This window comes from Carettochelys insculpta, chromosome 2 (assembly GCF_033958435.1).
Source record: "Carettochelys insculpta isolate YL-2023 chromosome 2, ASM3395843v1, whole genome shotgun sequence".
In the NCBI taxonomy this organism is placed as follows: Eukaryota; Metazoa; Chordata; order Testudines; family Carettochelyidae; genus Carettochelys; species Carettochelys insculpta.
In genome coordinates, this window is record NC_134138.1 from 26,855,654 (window position 1) to 26,880,010 (window position 24,357).

Consider the following 24,357-nt stretch of genomic DNA (forward strand, 5'->3'; position numbering starts at 1 on the left):
TTATTACTTGGACTGCTAATATGAAACCAGAAGAATTGTTCCTTATAAATTCATCTTGTCATGCTGCTGATTTGGCCATTTGAATTAATGATTCTCCTTGGATCATAATCACCAGCAGCTTGTAACAAATTGTGATATTAGAAACAGAGGTATTATTTGAGACTGGAAATAAATAGAAGCAAATGTATTTATGTAAATGGAGCTATAAAACACACTCTGTCCAAGACACATTTGGATGCTTATGTTTTTATGATCTCAGGTGTGCTAACTGTCTCCTTTTTTAAAGGGAAAACGGTATTTCCCAAAACAAAACAACTACCCATGGCCATCCCCATTTGTATCTGGAGTAGTTTCCATTGTCATCTAAGGATGTGGAGTGTGGGTGTAGAGACACCAGCACATTTCTGACCTTTGGGTTTAGAGCAGGGAGAGGCAGTCTGCAACATGGAGCAGGCTTTGGCTTTTGTAGTATGTAAAATACTGGAATAAAAGTAATGTGATTATATATATATATATATATAAACAGTGTGTGTGTGTGCACGCGTGTTCTTGTTGCCATGACTACCATCTCATGTTAAATAGTAATAGAGAGAAAGCCGTGCTAGTCTATATATTATCAAAACAAGAAAGCAATCAAGTAGCACTTTAAAAAACTAATGAAATAATTTATTAGGTGAGCTTTCGTGGGACAGACCCACTTCTTCAGACCATAGCCATACCAGAACAGACTCAATATTTAAGGCACAGAGAACCAAAAATAATAATCAAGGTAGACAAATCAGAAAAAAAATTATCAAGGTGAGCGAATCAGATAGTAGAGGGGCAGAAAGGGGTGAGGGAGTCAAGAATTAGATTAGGCGAAGTATGCAAACGAGCCCCTATAATGACCCAGAAAATTCCCATCCTGGTTCACACCATGTGTTAATGTGTCGAATTTGAATATAAAAGAGAGTTCAGCAGCCTCTCTTTCAAGAGTGTTGTGAAAATTCCTCTTCAGTAAGATGCAAACTTTTAAGTCATTAAGGGAATGGCCCTCTCCATTAAAGTGCTGGCTGACCAGTTTATGGATCAGGAGTGTTTTTATGTCTGTTTTGTGCCCATTAGCTCTTTGTCTAAGAGAGTTTGAAGTCTGTCCAATATACAAAGCATCCGGGCATTGTTGGCACATGATGGCATATATGATGTTAGTTGAGGAACATGAGAATGTGCCCGTGATTCTGTGAATAACCTGGTTAGGTCCAGTGATGGTATCTCCAGAATAGATATGTGGACAAAGCCGGCAGCGGGCTTTGTTGCAAAGTAAAATCCCAGGTCTGGTGTTCCTGTGGTATAGACTGTGGTTGTGGGTGAGAATCCTCATAAGGTTGGGAGGTTGTCTGTAGGAAAGAACAGGCCTGTCACCTAGTGCCTCCTAGAGTGTGACATCCTGATTAGGGATAGGTTGTAGGTCATTAATAATGCGTTGCAGTAGTTTGAGTTGGGGGCTGTAGGTGATGACCAGTGGTGTTCTGTTCTTGACTTTTGTGGGCCCATCTGGGAGTAGCTGATCTCTGGGTGTTCGTCTGGCCCTGTGGATTTGTTTTTTTATTTCTCCTGGTGAATAATTCAAGTTTATGAATATTTGGTAAAGATCTTGTAGTTTTTGGTCTTTGTCAGTAGGATCAGAGCAAATGCGATTGCATCTCATGTTAGTTGGGCTACCTGTGTTTGTGAGTGTGTGTGTGTGTGTGTGTGTGTGTGTGTGTGTTTTTCATCTTCTTCATTCATGACACTAGTAGGATAAGGCAGCTGTACCAGATCTGTAGTGACAGGAGTGTAAATAATGGCTTGTATACAGGGAAAGAAACATGAAAGAAAAACAAAAAGTATAAGCACAAACATGAGATCAACCATCAAACAAGGAATCCTTCCTATAAGACTGTGACAAAGATAAATAAATAAATGATACCATGGGAGGATTTAGCTCCTGAGCTTTTTATCTAGCCTGTGAACGTCATTAACCTTTCAGACAATGTGGTACTTTGTGATCTCATTCCCACACCAAAGAAACTGTGATACTACACACAGAAGAACTGATCCATCTCTTCTTGAAGTCAGTGGAAGTTTTTGCTTTGGTAGGAGCTGGAATGAGGCCTCCAAAGAGGACATTGCAATAGCTATCTATTTGTCCTTGGTTGTATTTACAGAACTAAAATCCCTGGGATATTTAGAATACAGGAATTTTAAGGATAGTCTTGATTAGGTTTCACGTGGTAGATATGTGAAGCAGGGACAACTACTCCCATCAGCCCTAGGTTTGCCAACCCTGTAGAGTTGACCAGGAGTCTCCAGGAGTTAGTCCACTTCCGCTCCATACCCAGGTCTGGCTGCCAAGCACAGGGACTAAGTGAGCCACCTCTCCCTGTTCCTGTCAGCATGATTCTGGCTTACTTAGCCTCTGCCCCAGCAGCCAGGCCCAGATGGGTATAGAAAGCTGCTGCTTCCCCGGAGGGGATCTCTTACGCAGCTGCCATACTGCACAGAGAAGCTACTTTGAGCAGCCACCTTTAGCTTATGTGATAAATGGCTCCATCCCTCTCCCTGTCTGGGCCCACCTGCTAGGAATGGAGCCAGATGTGCCGGGGTAAAGCAGAAGGACAGATTCCACTCCCTGCAGGTAACATGACCTGGGCACAGGGTGGAAAGCCCCTGGGGAAGGTGCATGGAGCAGAATCCCTGGGCTTAGCTTGGCTGGGGCTGAGCTGACCCAGCTGGGTCCAGGGAGATGTACTTCTACTCCTATGGCCCAGCTCCCCCAAGAGCCAGTGGGATTGACTGGCCTGGCTTTGGGAAGTGGGGCTGGAAGGTCTGTCTGTCTCTTCAAAGTGTGCTCCCTCCCTAACCCGTATCAGGAGGGAAGTGTTGTGCATGCGCTCAGAAGCAGAAGACGTGATTTGATGGTGGGCTTTGGGTTCATATGATAGGGTGAGACCCGATGATCTTGGCAGGCTGAGATCAGACCCTGTGGCCCTCACAGACTGAGTGAGGTCCCCACCCTGCTGAATCCTCTGCCCCCCCGCAACCCTCCGCAGTGAGGAGAGTGCTAGGAATCAAAGAATTCAGTCCAGGGGGAAGCTGAGGAGAGCCAGCCTACCTTATAGCTTACATGCTAAGAGTCCTGTAGCTCCTACATTAAAACCAATTAAATGCCTGGTATAAGATTATGGTTTACATGTTAAAGAGTCTTATAGCTCCTACACTAAAACAAATTACATGCCCGGTATAGGAGAGTATGGATGAGGGGCAGGTACATCCCTCTTCTGTGTTAAGGTTTCATAAAAGTTGAGGCCTGACACTTAATTCTGCACATCCTTCCTCATTTTCCTACTGTGTCCACATCAATGTCACTGAATTTGGCTTGTAGGCAGAGCCAGGGAGCGCATTACCTCAGCAAATTGATCCCTACACAGAGGTTAGGAGGAAAGGAGATTATGTGGTCAATCCACCATGACACTAAAATTTACGTGAAAAACAAACATATATTTACAAGAGCTCCAATGTTCAGTTCCAAGGTATGCTATTAATACAGATGCTTTCATTTTATAATTCAATTGAGCCTTAATATTACAAGAAGAGTCCAGTCCAGGAGTTTGCAGTTATATACTGAAGAATGGTCTTAAACCTCTGTAGATGGTGCAAAGGTTTTTCAATGGGAGCAGATTTTTTCAGAAAGAAAACAGACAGAAAATATAGTTCACAGCAGTGTTTTTATTCTCTACACTTTGGCATTGACCTTGAATCTTCAGTAAAAAATGGTCACACTGCTCCACAATAAACAGAAGTCTCCATAAGCGCAGGTGCTGGATGTCAGGTGATACATTGCTTGCCAGCAGAGTCCTCAGAAAACTGTTCAGGCTATGGTGATGCCGAATTAAAGAGGACTTTTAAATTCTGTGTTGGTTTAAATAAAGGACAGTTTAGCACAAAGGGCATGGAATTTCAGACATCTAGAACTGGAAGAGACCCCAGAAGGTCATCTAGTACAGTCCTCTGCTCTCAAGGCAGGATTAAGTATTATCCAGACCATCCCTGTCATGTGTTTGTCTAACCTGATCTGAAAAACCTCCAACGAAGGTGTAGCAAGTCTACTACCTTCCTAGAAAAATTGTTGCAGTGCTCAACTACCCTCATAGTTAAGAAGCCTTTCAAACATCCATCCTGAACCTCCCTTGCTGCAAAGTAAGTTCATTGCTTTTTGTTCTGTCCTCAGAGGCTGTTCTCCTTCCTCGTAACAACCTTTTATGTTCTTGAAAACTTATCATGTCTCCACTCAGTCATCTTTTCTCCAGACTAAACAAACCCAGTTTTTTCCATCTTTCCTCAGAGGTCACATTTTCTATACTTTTACTCATTTTTGTTGCTCCCTTCTGCATTATCTCCAATGTGTCCATGCTTTTCCTGAAATGTGGTGCCCAGAACTGGACACAGTATTTTTGTGGTGGCCTTATCAGCATGAAGTATGTCAGAAAAATTATTTATGTGTCTTGCTTACAGCGCTCCTGCCAATACTTCCCAGATTGTTGCTTGCTGTTTTGCAACAGTGTTATATGGTTGATTCATTTTTAGCTAGTGATCCTCTGTGATCCCCCACATCCCTTCCACAGCACTCCTTCCCAGACAGTTGTTCCCCATTTTCCATGTGTGCAATAGATCCTTTTTAAGTCGACTGCTTTGAATTTCACCTTTTCGAATTTCATCCTATTTTCTCAAGACTGTTTCTGCAGTTTGTCCAGATATTTGAGCTTTCATTTTACCCTCCACAGTTCTTTCAGTCCCATCCACCAGCTTGGTATTGGTTGCACTTTATACATTTGCTGTCTATGCCAGTACCTAAATAATTGATAAAAGATATTGAACAAAACCGATCCCTGTGTGACCTCACTCAATGGCTGTGTCTACACGTGCACGCTACTTCAAAGTAGCGGCACTAACTTCGAAATAGCACCCGTCGCGGCTACACGTGTCGGGCGCTATTTCGAAGTTAACTTCGACGTTAGGCGGCGAGACGTCGAAGTCGCTAACCTCATGAGGGGATCAGAATAGTGCCCTACTTCAACGTTCAACGTCGAAGTAGGGACCGTGTAGACGATCCGCGTCCCGCAACGTCAAAATTGTGGGGTCCTCCATGGCAGCCATCAACTGGGGGGTTCAGAGACGCTGTCTCTCCAGCCCGTGCGGGGCTCTATGGTCACCGTGTGCAGCAGCGTTTAGCCCAGGGCTTCTGGCTGCTGCTGCTGCAGCGGGGGATTCATGCTGCATGCACAGGGTCTGCAACTCATTGTCGGCTCTGTGGATCTTGTGCTGTTTAGTGCAACTGTGTCTGGGAGGGGCCCTTTAAGGGAGCGGCTGGCTGTTGAGTCCGCCCTGTGACCTTATCTGCAGCTGTGCCTGGCACCCTTATTTCGATGTGTGCTACTGTGGCGTGTAGACGTTCCCTCGCTGCGCCTATTTCGATGTGGTGCTGCGCAACGTCGATGTTGAACATCGACGTTGCCAGCCCTGGAGGACGTGTAGACGTTATTCATCGAAATAGCCTATTTCGATGTCGCCACATCGAAATAGGCTACTTCGATGTAGGCTTCACGTGTAGACGTAGCCAATATGTCCTTCCAGGTTGCCTGTGAACCACTGATAACTACTCTCTAGGAATAGATTTCCAAAGAGTTATACACCCACCTGATTGTATTTCCATCTGGGATAGTATTTCCTAATTTGTTTATGAAGATGTCCTGTGAGATGATATCAAAAACCTTACTGACGTCTTCCCCTCATCCTCAGGGCTTGCTATATTGTCAAAAAAAGCTATCAGGTTGTTTGTTTTGACACACTTTATTCTCGAAAAATCTATGCTGACTGCTAATTATCACTGTGATGGAGTCCCCAGTGTGCAACCTGGATTGTGGGACCACTGAGCCCTCTGCGCCACCAACCTGGGATACCCTCCCACCCTGTGCTGCTGTGCCAAGCCACAAACGTCTGGCAAGCACTGCACTTCCACAGGCTTCCATAGGCAAGGACACACCCAACTGAGTTACATGAATGCTCTCCCAGACACTTGTGAACCATGAACAGGGAGGCTCCAAATAATTTCCTCCAGCTCCCCAGCCTTGCACCCCAGACCTGTAATGGACTGCACAAATCCAAAGTCCATCCTCCGTTAACCACTTAAAACCTATGTTTCTCTACTTAATTTTCAGTAAGCCAGCCAGACTTTGGACCCCGTTACAGTTTTGCAGTGCAAGGCTAGGGAACTGGAGAAAATTGGTTGAAGCTTCCCTTTTACGCCCAGTCCAGCTCTTCCTCAATGTGGAGAGGATACACGCTAGTTTTCCCAAGCACTTCAACCAAAACACATTAATTTAGGTAAAATATAAACCAGATTTATTAAGTACAGAAAGATAGGTTCTAAGCGGTTATAAATAGCAGGACTCGAAATCAGAGTTGGTTACCTAAACAAAAATAAATTTTCAATCAAGCAGTGTCTCACCATGACAGATGGTACAAACAGCCTCAGTACACAGACAGCAACGAAGGGCCCTGTGGCACCTTATAGACTAACAGAAAAGTTTTGAGCATGAGCTTTCGTGAGCACAGACTCACTTCATCAGATGCTGGTCTTGGAAATCTGCAGGGCCAGGTATAAATAAGCCAGAGCAAGGGTGGGAATAACAAGGTTAGCTCAGTCAGCAAGGGTGAGGCTTACTACCAGCAGTTGATCTGGAGGTGTGAACACCAAGGGAGGGGAAGCTGCTTCTGTATTTAGCCAGCCATTCTCAGTCTTTGTTTAAGCCAGAGCTGAGGGCGTCGAATTTGCAGATGAATTGTAGCTCAGAAATTTCTCTTTGGAGTCTGGTCCTGAAATTTCTTTGCTGTAGGATAGCTACTTTTAGGTCTGCTACTGTGTGGCCTGGGAGATTGAAGTGCTCTCCTACTGGTTTTTGTATATTGCCATTTCTGACACAGACAGAAACTCTTTCCCAGTCTGGGACCACTCCACCCCATTCAAAGTCTTTGTCTTCCAGATGTATTCCAAGGCGCAGGGCTATGAGTGGAGTGAGGCCAAATGATAATGCCACTTTCCCTTTCTAAAGTTTCTTCCAGATTTCTGGAAAGATCTAGGATCCATACCTGAGGGTCCATCCCCATTGGTCTCCATTGTCTGTGTTCTTGCTGAAAAGCCTCCATTGTATACAGTTCTTGGGGTATTGGAATTTTTTCTTTGATATGTATTCATGGACGATGAAGTGGTGTCTGGCTATTTCACTGTAGAATCTGAAAGGCTGGTGCTGGGTATTCCCAACTTCACAATGCATTTCACGCACACAACAGAACTTCGTAACGTCACATACAATGATAGAACATACAATCCAACAGGATATTAATGTTCAACAGATCAAGACTTCTGAAGTGATCCCTCAGAAGGCATATTTTGTATAAAACATCTCATTGTAGGACAGTAGTGATTATGGGAATACCAGGATGCTTTTTCGAGGTACAGAATGCCATAATCACCTTATTATTTTCAAAATGTTTATTAATTGGTTGTTTGATTATTTGCTCCATTATCTTTCTGGGTATGAAGTTGAGCTGGCTGGTCTGTATTCCCCCACATTGTCCTCATTCTCCCCCACCTTTGTTTATTTGTTTATAGATTGTCACTATATTTGACCCTTTTGGGTCTCTGGATTCTCTGTCCTCTTCCATGGCTTTTCAAAGACAATTGTAATGGCTCAGATATTGCACCAATTTACTTCTTGAGTATCCCAAGATATATTTCATCAGGCCCTTATTTTCACTTGTGGCTACTCCTAAACTTTTTGGTGAGAACAAAAAAAAATGTTTCATGCTTCTGCCATTGTTGCATTGTCAATTACTGTTTTCCTTTCATTTGCAGCCCCTGGCCTTAGGGCACAGTGGGCAAGGTTGTTGCCTTGGGCCCTAGGCCCCTATTGAAAACACCATCCATCACCCACTGGCCAGGCCTCATCAGCATGCTACCTTGGCCCCACCCACTAGCCGGGCCCCACTGGGCCAGCTCTGCTTCACTGTGTAACAGCACAGTCCTTTCCTTGGTCTTCCTCCCGCTTCTAATGTATTTGCTGTCCTTTATTTATAGCTAGTTTAACCTCAGTTTGTGCCTTGGTCTTTCTAATTTTATCCCTACATACCTGTGGTGTTTGTTCATATTCATCCTTTGTAATTTATCCTAATTTCTACTTTTTGTGGTACTTTCTTGGTGTTTCAGATCACTGAAGATCTGATTAAGCCACTGGTTAGCATCACTAACTCTATCCTTTTATGAGTACTTGCACCCAAATTGCTATGTGCTGTCAAATTCTCAACCTGTTCCTCCTTATTTGTCAAAATCAAATCTTGAATAACTTCTCCAATACTGTCTACTTTCCGAAATAAAAACAATTCTCCAATACACTTCAAGAATTTATTGCTTGATGCTTTTCTGTGTTGTTTCCCAACAGATGTCTTGGTAGCTGAAGTCCCTGATCACTACCAAATCTTGTGCTTTAGATGATTTTGTTAGGTTTTTTTTGTCCTATCTATTTCTTCTTCCTGTTAGGTGGTCTGTGACACCTTGCTACCATAAACATCATCCTTGCTTTTCACCATTTTTATCATTATCCAGAAACTTCTAACAAGTCTATCTCATATCTCCATCTTAATGCCAGTTTAAATGTATATATCTTTGATAAATAAGGCAATACCTCCTCTCTTTTCTCCTTGCCTGTCCTTCCGGAGCAAGGCGTACCCTTCTACATGAATATTCCAGTTATGTGTATTATGCTACCAAATATCTAGAGCCCTGAATGGTTACAAAATTGGTTTCCACCCCTGCATCTGCAAAAATGATCCACAAATATTTGCATCCACATCTACAGATGCAAATACCTGCAGATAGCTGCAAATGTTCAGGGGTCTAGATACAAAATTTGTATCTTCATCTGCTTCCTCAGATACAAGCCACAGACGTCTGCCTGCAAATTTGCAGGGTTCTACAAATATCTGATGTCACCACTCATAGTTGTGCTCATGCACTAGGATTTATAATTCTTCCTCCTTATTTCCTATGCTTCTCACAATAGTATACATAAATCTAAGATAATAATTTAATTCCTCCTGCACATGTTCTCTAGTGTCTCTTCCTTATCCCTACTATAATGGCCTATACTGTCCCTGGATTCCAACCCCCTTTCTCCAAGTTTTCATTGTGATCTGAATGTATTTTGAAAAGCCTGTCTGTTCAGAATGCAAACCTGTGTAGCCTTTATTGCATGTGAATTGCAAGCTGCAGTAGGATATGTGTTTAATAAAATAATTTCATGGTCAGCATTTGTTTCAGCAATTCTGAGACGATCTGTTCATGGCTATGTCTACACATGCATGCTACATCGAAATAGCTTATTTCGATGTAGCGACATCGATAGAATAACGTCTACACGTCCTCCAGGGCTGGCAACATTGACGTTCAACTTCGACGTTGGGCAGCACCACATCGAAATAGGCGCTGTGAGGGAACGTCTACACGCCAAAGTAGCACACATCGAAATAAGGGTGCCAGGAACAGCTGCAGACAGGGTCACAGGGCGGACTCAACCGCAAGCCGCTCCCTTAAAGGGCCCCTCCCAGACACAGTTGCACTAAACAACACAAGATCCACAGAGCCGACAACTGGTTGCAGACCCTGTGCATGCAGCATGGATCCCCAGCTGCAGCAGCAGCAGCCAGAAGCCCTGGGCTAAGGGCTGCTGCCCACGGTGACCATAGAGCCCCACAGGGGCTGGAGAGAGAGCATCTCTCAACCCCTCAGCTGATGGCCGCTATGGCGGACCCCACTTTTTCGATGTTGCGGGACGCGGAGTGGCTACACGTGCCCTACTTCGACGTTCAACTTCGAAGTAGGGCGCTATTCCCATCCCCTCATGAGGTTAGCGACTTCGACGTCTCGCCGCCTAACATCGATTTCAACTTCGAAATAGCGCCCAACACGTGTAGCCGTGACGGGCGCTATTTCGAAGTTAGTGCCGCTACTTCGAAGTAGCGTGCACGTGTAGACACGGCTAATATGTAAAAGACAATGATTTGGACATGTATAGGTTCATGTTAGTTTTATTCTAACGTTCTTGGTGGTCACTCAATAACTAGCAGGACATCTTCATGTTACCCTCCTATTTGTGAGTCCACTGATGGCCGATCAGCCAAATTCTGGATCTGCAGATCTTATCACAGAAGGGGCAGGTGTTGGTAGCTGTTGGAAGGGTGTGGAGTGATGCTCTTTTCTACTTCTCTGCCTCTCTTCATCTGCCCTGTAGTGGGACCACTAAAATTGTGCCACACACTCATGAATTACCATTCTCCAATGTGGATGGTCTAGGGAAAGGTTCTCCCAAGTGTCAGCAACAATGCTGCACCTTTGCATATGTGCCTTTAGCATGTCCTTATATCACTTCTGCTAGCCCACAATGCTCCTCTGTCCTTCCTCCAACTCAGAAAACAGAATCTGTTTTGGGAGGTGCTGATCAGGCATCTGAACCATGTGACCAGTCCAACAAAGTTGTTGGTGAATGATAATGGCTTCAGTGCTCGTCAGGTGTGACTCCTCCAGGACACTAGTGTTCATGCACCTATCCTCCCAAAGAGATATTTAGTTAGAACTGTCCTGAGGCAGCTTTGGTGATATTGTACAAGTGCCTTCAAATGACACTTCTATATTGTCCATGTGTCACATGCGTACAGTCACATAGGAATAATCACTGCACAGTATATGAGGTTATTAATATTTTATGAAAGTGTCAGAGTGAACACCCAAAATGAGGTCATGAGAACCCCCAGATCCAGCCTTGGAACTCTCTCATGGTCTTAATATTTCCTGCAGAAATTGATCATTGCTGTGTAAGAAGTCAATTTTATTTTGTCTAGTTGTCTTCCCAGGTTCCTCATACAGTACTCCAAGCCAGAACTATTTATACACTGTCAGCTCAAATGTGGTTTTGCCAGGAGCCCAGAGTAAGGGGCGATGAACTGCTATGTTGTCCCACGAGCATGTTGTGAAGAAGGTTGTTACTAGGAGACAGCCCACCGTATCCGGGAGACAGAAATTAGGACTGGATCTTGTAATAATTGAGCCTACAGATTTACCTAATTGTAAGCTCCATTATAAACTCCATAAATTATTAGAATAACCTATAATAAACGCTAACAATGCTAACAAACTCAAGCGGCTTTCAGTAATTATTAGAAATGAGTGCAGAAGGACCAGCGATTAAATTAAACCGAAAAGTCCAGGTTGATATAATTCAAGGAACATGTTACCAGGCAGAGAAGAATTTCAAGTTGTGAAGCATCATCAAGCAGGCTGAGCTGTTGCTTCACCTGTGAAGCCTATAGCTCTTTCCTAGGAGGCACTAGACCAGCACCTGGCTTGTGGATTTACTGGAGTCTAATACAGGAATGACTCATCACCACATGTGATTTGATCAGGCTGTAGTTCAGGGATGACTCCCCATCTCACATATCCACAGTTAAATTTTAATCTGAACTACATCTGCTGAGCAGGAACTGAGCATGATGAGTAAGAGTTTGCTCTTGAGCCAACAAATAAATAAATTATAGCCCAAGGACAGTGTATGAATTCTGGACGAGAGCCTCAGAGTGTGGTGACTTTCAGACAGAGAGCTGCTCTGGGTGGGTCAATGGATAGGGCACAGAACTGGAAGCTAGAAGGACTGAGCTCTATTCCCTGTATTTAGAAATTCATCTGTGGCTCAGTTTCCGCCTCTGTAGTATGCAGGTAAAGATACTGACTTTCCCTTCCATGGGACTTTGAGGTTTTTACTCTATAATTGTATGAAATTGGCACCTCTGGGTCTCAAATGATGAACAACTCACCAAGCAGTATAACTCTAAGGGGAAATCAGATAAGTAAAATAAGTAAAACAATCAAAATAGTACCACTATATTTCCAGATCCCATTTAAGGGAGCAGCATCTAAGTTTGGTTTAGGAAATTGACTTTTGTCCACATTGTCCACATCTGGTTTGGCCCATTTCATTGCAGCGAGTGTAATATGATGCAGCGTTAGTATGATTTTTGGACAATTTATGAACAGTTAAGAGAAGTGACGCCAAGCAAATGTAGGGGAAAAGGCAGCCTACTGTGTAGAGTTGCCAGCCAGGCAAAAGGTCTGTCAGCATTCATTTACAGCCAGCTGCAACTGCTGTCATCTGGCCTGTGTTACAATACAGCAAAAACAGCAACAATGATAATGGGGGAGAAACATTCTACCTCTGCCAGAGTGTGAAGAGAATTCTATAGCCTGGCATTATGGCATTCACTTGGGCAGGAGGATACCTCTGTTCCAGCTGTTGCTTCTATGCATATTTATTTATACAAAGTGGAACTTCAACAGGAAGGACTGAGAGATCCAACCCATATCCTCGTGGTTGGGATCTTCACCTAAGTCGTGGGACAACTGAGTTCAAGTACTTGGGTCTCCTACAGCTCACGTGAGTGTGCTAACTCTGGCCTATAGGGTAAAACCTCTTGCCTGATCCTCCTTAGTTTTGTGAATCTAGTGCAATATTGCCCACCCCCTCCCCACATTTTTCGCCAAAACAATTTGCCAAAATCAATGCAAAACTGCAAAAGGTTTTGATCTGCATCACACAGCTGTCTTGTAGGAAAGCTAGCACACCATTGAGCCCTCGCTATTTCAGCAGGAGGGACTAAGAGGCTATGCATACACAGTGGGCACTATTTCAGGATATAGTGGTATCCCAAAATAGCTGCCCAGGTCTAAGAAATGATTGCACCATTCCAGCATCCTTGTACACCTCATTGCAGGAAGAGTAAAGGGATGCCTCAAAATAGAACTTTATTTCAACACATGGCACTGTTGAGACAGCACCACCTGCTGAAATAGCCTATTTCAAAATCTACTCGAAATAAGCTACGCAGATTGCTTAATGCAAATTGCATAGCTTATTTCGAGGGTAAGACACAAAGTAGACATAGCCAGAGAGACCCAACCTATTTCTTATGGTTGAGATACTCCCCTAAGCTGTGGGGCACCTGAATTCAAGTACTTAGGATATTCACCTGAGCTGTGGGAGGCCTAACTCTGCCACTATAGGGTAAAAGAAGGACATGTGCATCCAGGAGAAGGAAATGAAATGCAATGAGAGAAAGCTAGAGCAAGTTGCCTGGATAAAAATGGAACTGTATCTGATGAGTGATGAATGACAGGTTTATATTTCGTAACAGGACTAGTACTTACATAAACTATCAACAAAACGAGAAAGACTCAGGGCCATCCCGACTTGATTAGACGTAGCCATTGAGAGCTAGGGAGTCTGCTGTGTAAAGTGGCATTTGTATGCTTTGTTAATATAATTTTTTGAAGCAGACTTACTAGCCCAGACTTCTCAGCTGACTTGCTAGCTAGCTGGGAGCCTGTGAAGACTGATATTAACAAATATGACAATATCACTTTTCATGGCAGATTTATTAACAAATCTGTTGTGGAATTTCCACTATTGGGTGCCAGGGGCTCAACTCTGGCATAAATTAAGCGGGGCGGGGCTGAGGGAAGTAGCAGGAGGCCGTAGGTGGTGGTGAGCCCCTGAGTCTGAAGCCTCTCTTCCCCTGGACACGTAGGTCAGAAACTAAACAGCCACCTGCTCCTCAGGCATTGTGCACCACATTTCTCCAGAGGTATCACAAGGTGCTCACCCCAGCCCAGCAACCAACACCAAAGCAGCATATCGGAGCAATGAGGGTCTGGGCCATTGCTTTGTCCCCTCACCTCATTCCAGAGGCAGCCACAAGAAAAGCCACTGGTGGCCACATTTGAGAAACACCGACTTAGTCTACCTGGTGGACTTTCCCTAGCCTAGATATATGACAGGAGCAGGAATCTCATGGAACTTCAGCTAAAACCCAAGTGTGAAGGAAGGAAGATCACCTCCACAAACACTATTCTAGTTAAAAGCCAATTAGAAACCAGCATCTCTTATCCAGTCATTTTTTAGTTCGAAGGAAGAATGTGCACAGACAAAGCAGGAGACAATGGCATTGCCGTGTTTGGGCTAAAGTTTGCTACGCAGAGGAGACCAAATATTTGTGCACATATTTTAGTATGCTGTGTGTTGCTTAGAATGTAGTGGTTAGCAGCAAGTCTCTGCCAGTAGCCACACTGCATGGTTGAATACAGGCTTGAAAAAATGTAATTAAAGCTGGTTAGGAATTTTTTGATGCCATGCGTTTTTTTTTTTGGGGGGGTGGTGGGGGAGAGTCAGGAAATGCTGATTAGTTGAAATTTGAAATATTTCTGATGAAATACTTCTCATGTCTAGGATGAAATTTCTCCTCAAAATGCCAGTCAGACCCAAGGAATACTAGTAGCCTCCTGGTTAGATTATGCACAATGGATGTGGGAAACCTCTATTCCAGCCCTGGTCTGCCAGATTCATAGCAGGGCCTTAAATCTGGGTTTCATCTCCCATTATGCACTTTTGCCACTGGACTATTGGTTATTCTGGGTGCCTTCTCTTCTCTCATTCTATATTGGAACAAAAAACAAATTTCAAAACCTTGACATTTTTCGCAACTTAAAATGTTTGCTTTCTGGGAAGCCCTAACTTTAAGGAGGTCGCAATAAAATAAACTATGTCTTGTGTGTTAGAGAATCCAGGACAAATAGCTGCAGTTTGATTTGCATGTAACTGCATAAATAATTACACATAAGGAGGAAAAGACAGTTTTGAAGTGCAGGCTCTGTGGGTTAACATGGGCCAACTGAAATATTTGTATTCCTGTAAGCAGTACAGATAATCTATAACCAACTGAAAAGGGGAAAAAATATCCTTTATTGGCCTGAGGATAAAACAAACCAGCAGTCATGTAGCACTTTAAAGACTAACAAAATGATTTATTAGGTGATGAGCTTGTGTGAGACAGACCCAGTTCTTCAGACCAATGATGTATATTAACGGTATCACATCACAAATTGTATTGACATTCAGGGCTTTAGAATAATTTTGGAAGACTATGAATGTTTAGTATTTGTACTGAAGTCATGCCCAAAGTTCCCAAATAGGATAAGGACTGCGCTATAACGTGTTACATTTTAGTGGCGCATTTAAATTTGCTTCTCTCCTGCAGGATGCAACACAGCATCATACTTCCTGTTGAGTCTCCCACAAACACATTGGGCCAGGTTGATTCTTGCACTTGGGCAGGTACCACCTATAGGGATGTGAGGGAAGTGGCAAGAATCTTCTCTCATTGGGGCAGTCAGGACTTGCTGTGGTCTATAATGCAGACTAAGGCAGCCCATATCTCAATATGGCTGTGTCTGCACTACCTCCCTTCAAAGTAGGGAGGATGGTAAGTAGGGTGTTGGGAGTTTATTAATGAAGTTCTACAGTGCATATGCAGCACTTCATTATGCAAATTCTCCCTGTGATAGCTTCGAAGTGTTAAACTTCAAAGTGCTGGCTTGCATCTAGCCACGGATCACCCGCTGCTACTTCAAAGTACCCTGGGCACTTCGAAGTACCGGGGGGTGAGCCACAGCTAGACATGAGCCGGCACTTCGAAGTTTAACACTTTGAAGGTGCCGCTGGGGCAGAATTTGCTTAATGAAGTGATGCCTATGCACTGCAGCACTTCATTAATAAACTCCCAATACCCTACTTACCATCCTCCCTTAGAAGTAGAGAGGTAGCGTAGACAAGCCTTAAGTTTTGCAATATGCGGCACTAAAATTCAGCAGAGTGATAGGAAAGAGCATACATAAAAGTCAGCGTTTCTTGCTAAGAGCCTTGTGTGTCTGGCTACAACATGGCTCCAGCTTGTGTAACCTGGTCCCATATATCACAGAGAACTAAGTCTCACCTGAAACCTGATATTTTCTCCAGTTGTACTCATATTACAAGTTGTGGAGGTAACCCAGCCTTCTGGCCTGTACCAGAATGTTCCCTGCACAGCCAGTGTTGTCCAGTACCAGCTGCCTCAGAGAAAGTAGGAAGAAATCTGAAGTAGAGTGATGGTGTAACAGAGGGTTTCCTCCTAGCCCCTGTTAGAATTTAGCTTAAGCTTAGTTTAAGGGTTTGTATTCCTTCTACAGACCTTTTTTTCTATTTGAATAAGTCCTTAATTTTGGATGTTTTGCTAATGCATATGATGTTCAATCCTTTTTTCCCCAAACTTAATGAACTTTTGATTTCTTGTGGCAGTGAGTTCCACAAGCTAAGCATGGATAAGGTTCCTCTCAACATACCTACTCCCTGTCCCAGAAGTGAAAGGAGGAAGAGTGTGCAATCAAAATAGTCTTTTACCCCATAGCTAGGAGGGCTTCATCTCCACTGCTCAATTATTTTTATTTTACTCTTGTACTTTTTGTAGCAGTCATATTATGCGTCTCTTGAAGCATCAGTAGGGCTGTAAACAAAACCAGATGAGTGAAAACTCGGTCCAGTTTTGTTTTACTTTTTAAAAGCTAAAAATATTTAAACGCCTGTCTCCAATGGGTGCTGATAAGCAGTCTTACACCACAACATCTCACTCTGTGCCAGCTTTCAGTTCACTTGTTATTTTTTGGTTTCCAGTTGCCTGCAGTGGGTGAGGTTGTGGGGGGAGGGGCAACTTGTTTTTAGATGATCAATGTACAGCTTTGTTTTTGGTTCCATAAAATATTGACATTGGATGCACTAGAAATCCTTATCCTTGAAGGAAGTCTGTTTGTTTCCATTGGTGGTTAGTTGCTTTGTCTCTACTGAAAGAGCTTTCACTTTGACTTTAAAATGACTAAGAACTGTTTGTTCTTCCATAGAACAGCTAGGGTCTTCACCTTTCCAAGTGCAGTATTCTGATTATTGTAAAGTTGCTACTAAATAAGAATTGTCGGCAGCCTGTTATTTAGAGTGGGTGGGGAAATTAATCGAGTTTTCCTCTGAGAAATGAGTGAAAGTGGAGTATTTTCAATTTTGCCACAATTTTTTAGACTCTCTTCAAAAAAACTCAATAGCCAAACATAGGTATTTTTGGTCTTCATCAAATAAAACTCTTAACAGTTTTACTTTTCTGAAACAGAAAACAACTATTTTTCAGGTAGACAGCAACATTTTTCAATATTTGCAATGTGAAGTGGAAAATATTAGGAAAACAAACTTTCCTCATAAAGCCATTTTCTATCTGGAAAAAAATATTTTTGGCCAATTCTACTATTTTTTTCCATTTGCTCTGCTACTCAGCTCAGCCTATTTGTCTTGTCTTTTAGACAGTAAACACTTTGGAGAAAGGAGAGTTACTTATTGTACAAACAGCACAGAGCAGAATGGGGCTGTAACATGGCTGAGATCTCCAGGGATACAATAAAATAAATGTTAAATAACTCTCTGGTAAGCTGGTACTAGCTAAAATACATGTATGCCTAATAAGTGTGCATGGTCTATCTTGTTTATCACACAAGTGGATCAGAAACGGAAGGGGATACAGTAGCTGCAGGAAAAATAAATGATGCATTCATATTTCACTAGAAGTGAAGACCCAGAGCCATTTGGAATGGTTGATGACCTCTATGATTTCATATGCTATCATCTCTCTGAGGTGATCAGCCACCCTGAAGGCTGCTTATTTCATCTAGATTTTTCTCCTTTCATCTGATGCCTGACCATCAGAGAATGTTTGGGGAGTGCTAAAATTATAGTGGCCACCAAAGTTCTTTGCTTGTGTTGGTGGAATATTCAAGGGAAGCTTCTTGAAGGAGGAGGGAATGCATAAAGAACATGAGGGGTGAAATAGTGGAAAAATATAAGGCAGAGCGGATGGGAATGGATGAGAATGGGAACTATGGAGATGGAGATGATGGTGGTGAGTGAGTAGGTGAGGAAGCAGTTAGAGGAGAGGAAAGGAGAAAGCATCAGCCAGTAAGAAACAGGTAGAATGAGCTGAGATAAAAAGGAACAAAGACCTAATAAGGCATAGGTGAAGGAAAAGAAGTGAGGCCACAGAATTCTATTGGACTAGCTTCTGAAAATGTCAGGTTATCTTGCTTATCAGGTGTAATTACTATATTATGGTAGCTCCTGCCTGAAGTTGGCCTTCCATTATACTAGGCACTGTAAGTATGTCGTATGAAAGCACAAAAGCTTACAGTCTAGATGGAGAAGACTGACAAATTATGGGACAGAAACAGGCACAGAGAGTTGAAGCAATTTGTTTGAGGTCACGCAGCCAGTTGGTGGCAGACCTTACAGTAGAGCTAGGTCTGTCAGGTTCTAGTTTAGTGTCCTTTCCTTTCGACCATGCTGCCTCTCATGTGTTTCTGGCTACCTGTGAAGTTTAGTGATGCTCATTGACTAATGCTATCAGATTTACCCTCATCTCTGTCATAGTGGTTTTTGATCTGAAAACATGAAGTTTATGTAATTTATTTTCAACAATGCTGAGAGAAGTTGCTCCCAAACTAAATGATTCCATCAACACAAGGTTTGTAAGCAACCCACAGCAGGAGTGGGGTGAAGGACAGGTACTAGATGAGGTACATATGGATAGGATAAGGACCAAGCAAGGAGGCCACTGCTTTGAATTGTTTAGTGCTTTTAGTCAGTTTGCATCAGATTCTTCACATTTGTTTTATTGTTGGTTTATTATTTGATCAGGTTTAATGAAAGTCACAGGCTGCTGAGCAGATGTGTTGCTAGCTGCAAGACTTTGGAATAGCTGCTGAGTGCCTATCTAGATCTCCAGTTGCTACATAGGAGGAAAGCCAAACAAATGCCTCACAGACATGTTGGCTTTAAGTGTGTGAAAAAGATAACAAAACTATGTTTTTTTTTAAGACTTGTGATTTCCTGTAGTGGAAGTCGCATTGCTGTACACTAGGCAGACTTGTTACTGATTTTTATGAACAACGATTTTCCCAAGCCAGCACGTCACTTGCCATTCTTGTTATGAAGACTGTTGGAGGTTGCTGTACATGTTTATTTTCAAGAATGGCAAAAACAAATAACAGTCAAGCTGTTTGTTTGCACAGCAGTCTGTGTAATAAAAGAGGAAAGTGTGTTGATGGCTGTGGTTGCAAGGATAAATTTTTCAAGAGTGGACACATCTTTCTGTTTGTTGTATAATCCCCACATTGTTATCCTTTCTGGAGAAGTTTCAGATTTAATGTGAAGATAGTTGGGTTGGGTTCAGACCAAACTACAGTCATCCCCAGGTTTTTCAATCAATTCCCATTTTCATCCTGAGTATGTGCTTTTTTTCTGAAATTGTAAGAGGAAAAGGAAAAGAGAAGTTGGTATTTCTTCTGAATGTTAGCTAATTTCCATTTGTAATAGAAATTGTAGTTATCTATTTTCCCCTCTGGTTCACAAGGGACACCATCTGGATAAGTGTCTATCTTAAAAGTCTGTCATATTTAAAAGAAATACAGCTTGATTTTGATCTTTCACTTTTACCTGTTATAATCGGTTGTAATTGCAATAACTTCATATTGGTTACAGGCCAAGTCCCACTCAGATTTCAATGGAATTATTGTGAATTTTTGCCAGTAAAGAGCTTGAAATTCAAAAGATAATTAATTTCTGAGAAATCTTTCCAGTTTCAGTGATGTTCCACAATTTACATTTAGAGAATCTCTCAAATACTGGGGACTCAGTCGACACTGAATGAACTCAGTGTGGTGACTGTAAGAAGTCAGAGAAAGATTCGACCCTATGTATTTGTGCCGGTATGTTTCCTGGGCCTTACTTTGGAGCAAGGTAAAAACAACATTGTCATGCAACCTATTTATAGATATCTTGCACATTCATCTGTCTCCAAAACGAAATGAACTTACTCAAAGTATAATGAAATGTTTATTCGTGCACTGATGTTCCATAGTGATTCAAAACATTATATGCTCATATTTGCGTGAACAAGTTACTACCCCATGCTTAACATTAAACACCTCACTACTTGATTTGCTAGATCAGGATTTATTATTTATTTATTTATTTTGAAGATTCTGGGCCAGATCACAAGTTACTATAAATTAGCTCAACTGCATTTTACTTGTACCAGTAGTACTCTGGCCACTAGTGCTTCTCAGCTAGATCAATCATAGAATACTAGGACTGGAACGGACCTTGAGAGGTCATCAAACCAGCCCCCTACCCCCATGGCAGGACCAAGTACTGTCTAGAACATCCCTGATAGACATTTATCCAACCTGTTCTTAAATATCTCCAGAGATGGAGATTCTACAACCTCCCTAGGCAATGCATTCCAGTGTTTGACCACCCTGGCAGTTAGGGACTTTTTCCTAATGTCCAGCCTAAACCTCCCTTGCTGCAGTTTAAGCCCATTGCTTCTTGTTCTATCCTCACAGGCCAAGAAGAACAAGTTTTCTCCCTCCTCCTTATGACACCCTTTTAGATACCTGAAAACCGCTATCATGTTCCCCCTAAATCTTCTTTTTTCCAAACTAAACAAGCCCAATTCTTTCAGCCTTTCTTCATAGGTCACGTTCTCTAGACCTTTGATCATTCTTGTTGCTCTTTTCTGGACCCTTTCCAATTTCTCCACATCTTTCTTGAAATGCGGTGCCCAGAATTGGACACAATACTCCAACTGAGGCCTAAGCAGCACGGAGTAGAGCGGAAGAATGGCTTCTCGTGTCTTGTTCACAACGCACCTGTTAATGCATCCCAGAACCATGTTTGCTTTCTTTGCAACAGCATCACACTGTTGACTCATATCTAGCTTGTGGTCCACTATAACCCCTAGATCCCTTTCTGCCACACTTCTTCCTAGACAGTCATTTCCCTTTCTGTATGTGTGAAACTGATTGTTCCTTCGTAAGTGGAGCACTTTGCATTTGTCTTTATTAAACTTCAGCCTGTTTACTTCAGACCATTTCTCCAATTTGTCCAGATCATTTTGAATTTTGACCCTATCCTCCCAACCAGTTGCAACCCCTCCTAGCTTGGTATCATTTGCTAACTTAATACGCGTATTTTCTATGCAAATATCTAAATTGTTGATGAAGATATTGAACAGAACTGGTCCCAATACAGACCCCTGTGGAACCCCACTTGTTATACCTTTCCAGCTGGATTGAGAACCATTAATAACTACTCTCTGAGTACGGTTATCCAGGCAGTTATGCATCCACCTTATAGTAGCCTCATCTAAGTTGTATTTGCCTAGTTTATTGATAAGAATATCGTGCGAGACCATATCATATGCCTTACTAAAGTCTAGGTATACCACATCCACCGCTTCTCTCTTATCCACATGGCTCGTTATCCTATCAAATAAAGCTATGAGATTGGTTTGACATGATTTGTTCTTTGCAAATCCATGCTGGCTGTTCCCTATCAGCTTACCACTTTCCAAGTGTTCGCAGATGATTTCCTTAATTACTTGTTCCATTATCTTTCCTGGCACAGAAGTTAAACTGACCGGTCTGTAGTGTCCTGCATCATTCTTATTCCCCTTTTTATAGATGGGCACTATATTTGCCTTTTTCCAGTCTTCTGAAATCTCTCCTGTCTCCCATGATTTTTCAAATATGACAGCTAATGGCTCAGATACCTCCTCCATCAGCACCTGGAATATTCTAGGATGCATTTCATCAGGACCTGGTGACTTGCAGACATGTAACTTTTCTAAGTGATTTTTAACTTGTTCTTTTTTATTTTATCTTCTAAACCTACCCCTTTCCCACTAGCATTCACTATGTTACGCATTCCTTCTTCAGACTTCTCTGTGAAGACCGAAACGAAAAAGTCATTAAGCACCTCTGCCATTTCCAAGTTTCCTGTTATTGTTTCTCCCTCCTCACTGAGCAATGGGACTACCCTATCCTTGGTCTTCCTCTTGCTTTTAATGTATTTATAAAAAGTCTGCTTGTTTCCCTTTATGACCATAACTAATTTGAGCTCATTTTGTGCCTTAGCCTTTCTAATCTTGCTCCTGCATTCTTGTGTTGTTTGCCTATATTCATCCTTTGTAATTTGTCCCAGTTTCCATTTTTATACGATTCCTTTTTTTATTTTGAGCTCATGAAAGATTTCCTGGTTAAGACAAGGAGGTCTTTTGCCATATTTTCTATCTTTCCTACGCAGCGGAATAGCTTGCTTTTGGGCCCTTAATAATGTTCCTTTGAAAAACTGCCAACTCTCCTCTGTTGTTTTTCCCCTCAGTCTTGCTTCCTACGGGACCCTACCTACCAGCTCTCTGAGTTTACCAAAATCTGCCCTCCTGAAATCCATTGTCTCAATATAATGTTTTGCTTTATAAATAATAGAGCTGTTTTAGGACAGCTGATTATTCTTGAATCATGTTACCATTTGGTGAGGGTGTTGACTCTAGAATATTATTCTGTTCATAGAATCACAGGACATTAGAACTGGAAGGGACCTCATGAGGTTATCAAGTCCAGTCCCCTACCCTCACAGCAAGACCAAGCACCACTGACATCATCCCTGTTAGATATTTACCTAACCTCTTCTTAAATATATCCAAATATGGTGATGCTACTATCACCCTAGGCAATTTATTCCAGTACTTAACCACCCTCCTAGTTAGGAAAGATTTCCTAATATCTAATCTAAGCCTTCCTTGCTGCAGTTTAAGCCCATTGCTTCTTATCCTATTTTCAGAGGCTAAGGAGAATAATTTTTCTTCTTCCTCCTTCCAACACTCTTCCAGGTACTTGAAAGCTGTTACCATGTTCCCTCTCATTCTTTTATTTTCCAAAGTAAACAAAACCAATTAGATTACAATAGATCAGAATGTAAGGGTATGTCTACACGGCAGCCAGGAGTTTGCTTCCCAGCCCAAGTAAACAGACTTGCACTAGCTCCACTTCAGAGAGTGTACTGGAAATAACTCTGTGGACATGGAGGTAGAGCTTGAGCTAGCCAGCTAAGCACCAAACTAGACCTGGACCCAGGTAGCTACCCTGAATTGCTGCCTGTACTGCAAGGTCTACGCTGCTATGTTTAGTGTGCCAGCTTGACCACAGTTAATGTGAGTCCAAGTGCCTGTGCTGGGAGAAGTACCCCCAGCTGCAGGGTAGAGGTACTTAAAAGTTCTGTAGGCTTCCCTTCTCCTCCCATGACCTCCCTTAGAGATGATTACCAAGCAAAGGAGGCCTGTCCTAGCTATTTACCTGACATTGTCCTGTGACAAGACCAAAAAGCTCAGTTGCAAGAAAGCAGCAGTGATATCTGCAATTAGTCTTTATATGAAATGCTCAAGTGACAGCCCTGGACCTTACAACAATCTATTTGTATCAGAAGCAGACTGACCACCAGTGTTACATATGAGCTCAGCCATTAGCAGTGGTGAGGGAACTGAGGTAGAGAGGCACAGCCCAGGAGCTCTCAGCGAATGGAAGTGGGAGTAAAAACTAATTTAGGAAGCCAGAGGAGAAATGGTCTTCCCCTAATATTTCTGAATGTGAAAAGGGGAAGAAGAAGTACCCATCCACTGTTGATAGGGAAAAAAGGATTTCCAGAAAACATTCTGGAAGGGACATTTTGAAGACCCTTTGCTGTCTCAGCCTATTTAGTCTACCTCAGACATCAAAATTATTATGCCTTTCTCATAGGGTGCACATCACTTTAATGTTATTTTTAATACTCTGTGACTAACAATAGGTAAATAAGTCAGGAGTCTTCATTTCTGAAGTCTCTCTCCAGCTTCATCTGAGATTCCAGGTTCTTTAAGTTCAGAAATATTATCCAAGTTTTGATGCACAGGTAGGGAGAAAAAAAGAGCATTTTGTAACTACTTAAAGAAGGGCCCTGAGGAGTGTCTACACATTTTATTTTGAAAGAAGCTTTCGGAAGGGTGCATTCTTCCTGAAATGAGAGTGAAAGAGCACTTTTGAAAGGAGCGCCACTTTCTTTTGATTTACTTTCGAAAGAACTCTTTTTGCATGTAAACCCTCTGCGGGATCTTTCGAAACAGCCCCTTTCTTTCAAAAAAATCTTTCAAAAGAACTTGCTAGTGTAGATGCAGCCAGGGTGTCACTACTGTCAGAAGTAAAGTGGCAGCCACATTGCTGCTGCATTCAGGTCCTGCCCTTCACTCCGGACCTTGGTGACTGTCCCACTGACAGCACACTCATGTGAGTGAAGGCTGCAGGGCAGGGCGTAAAAGGAACCTATTAAAAAACCTCCTGGGAATAAATGTTTTGCATATGAAGGATAATTGTGCAATAAAAGTTTCCATATAGTGCTAATGTTTTAAAATGTTCTGAAATATCCTCCGCCTTTCTTCTAACATTCAGGGAGCTGGCAGGAGAAT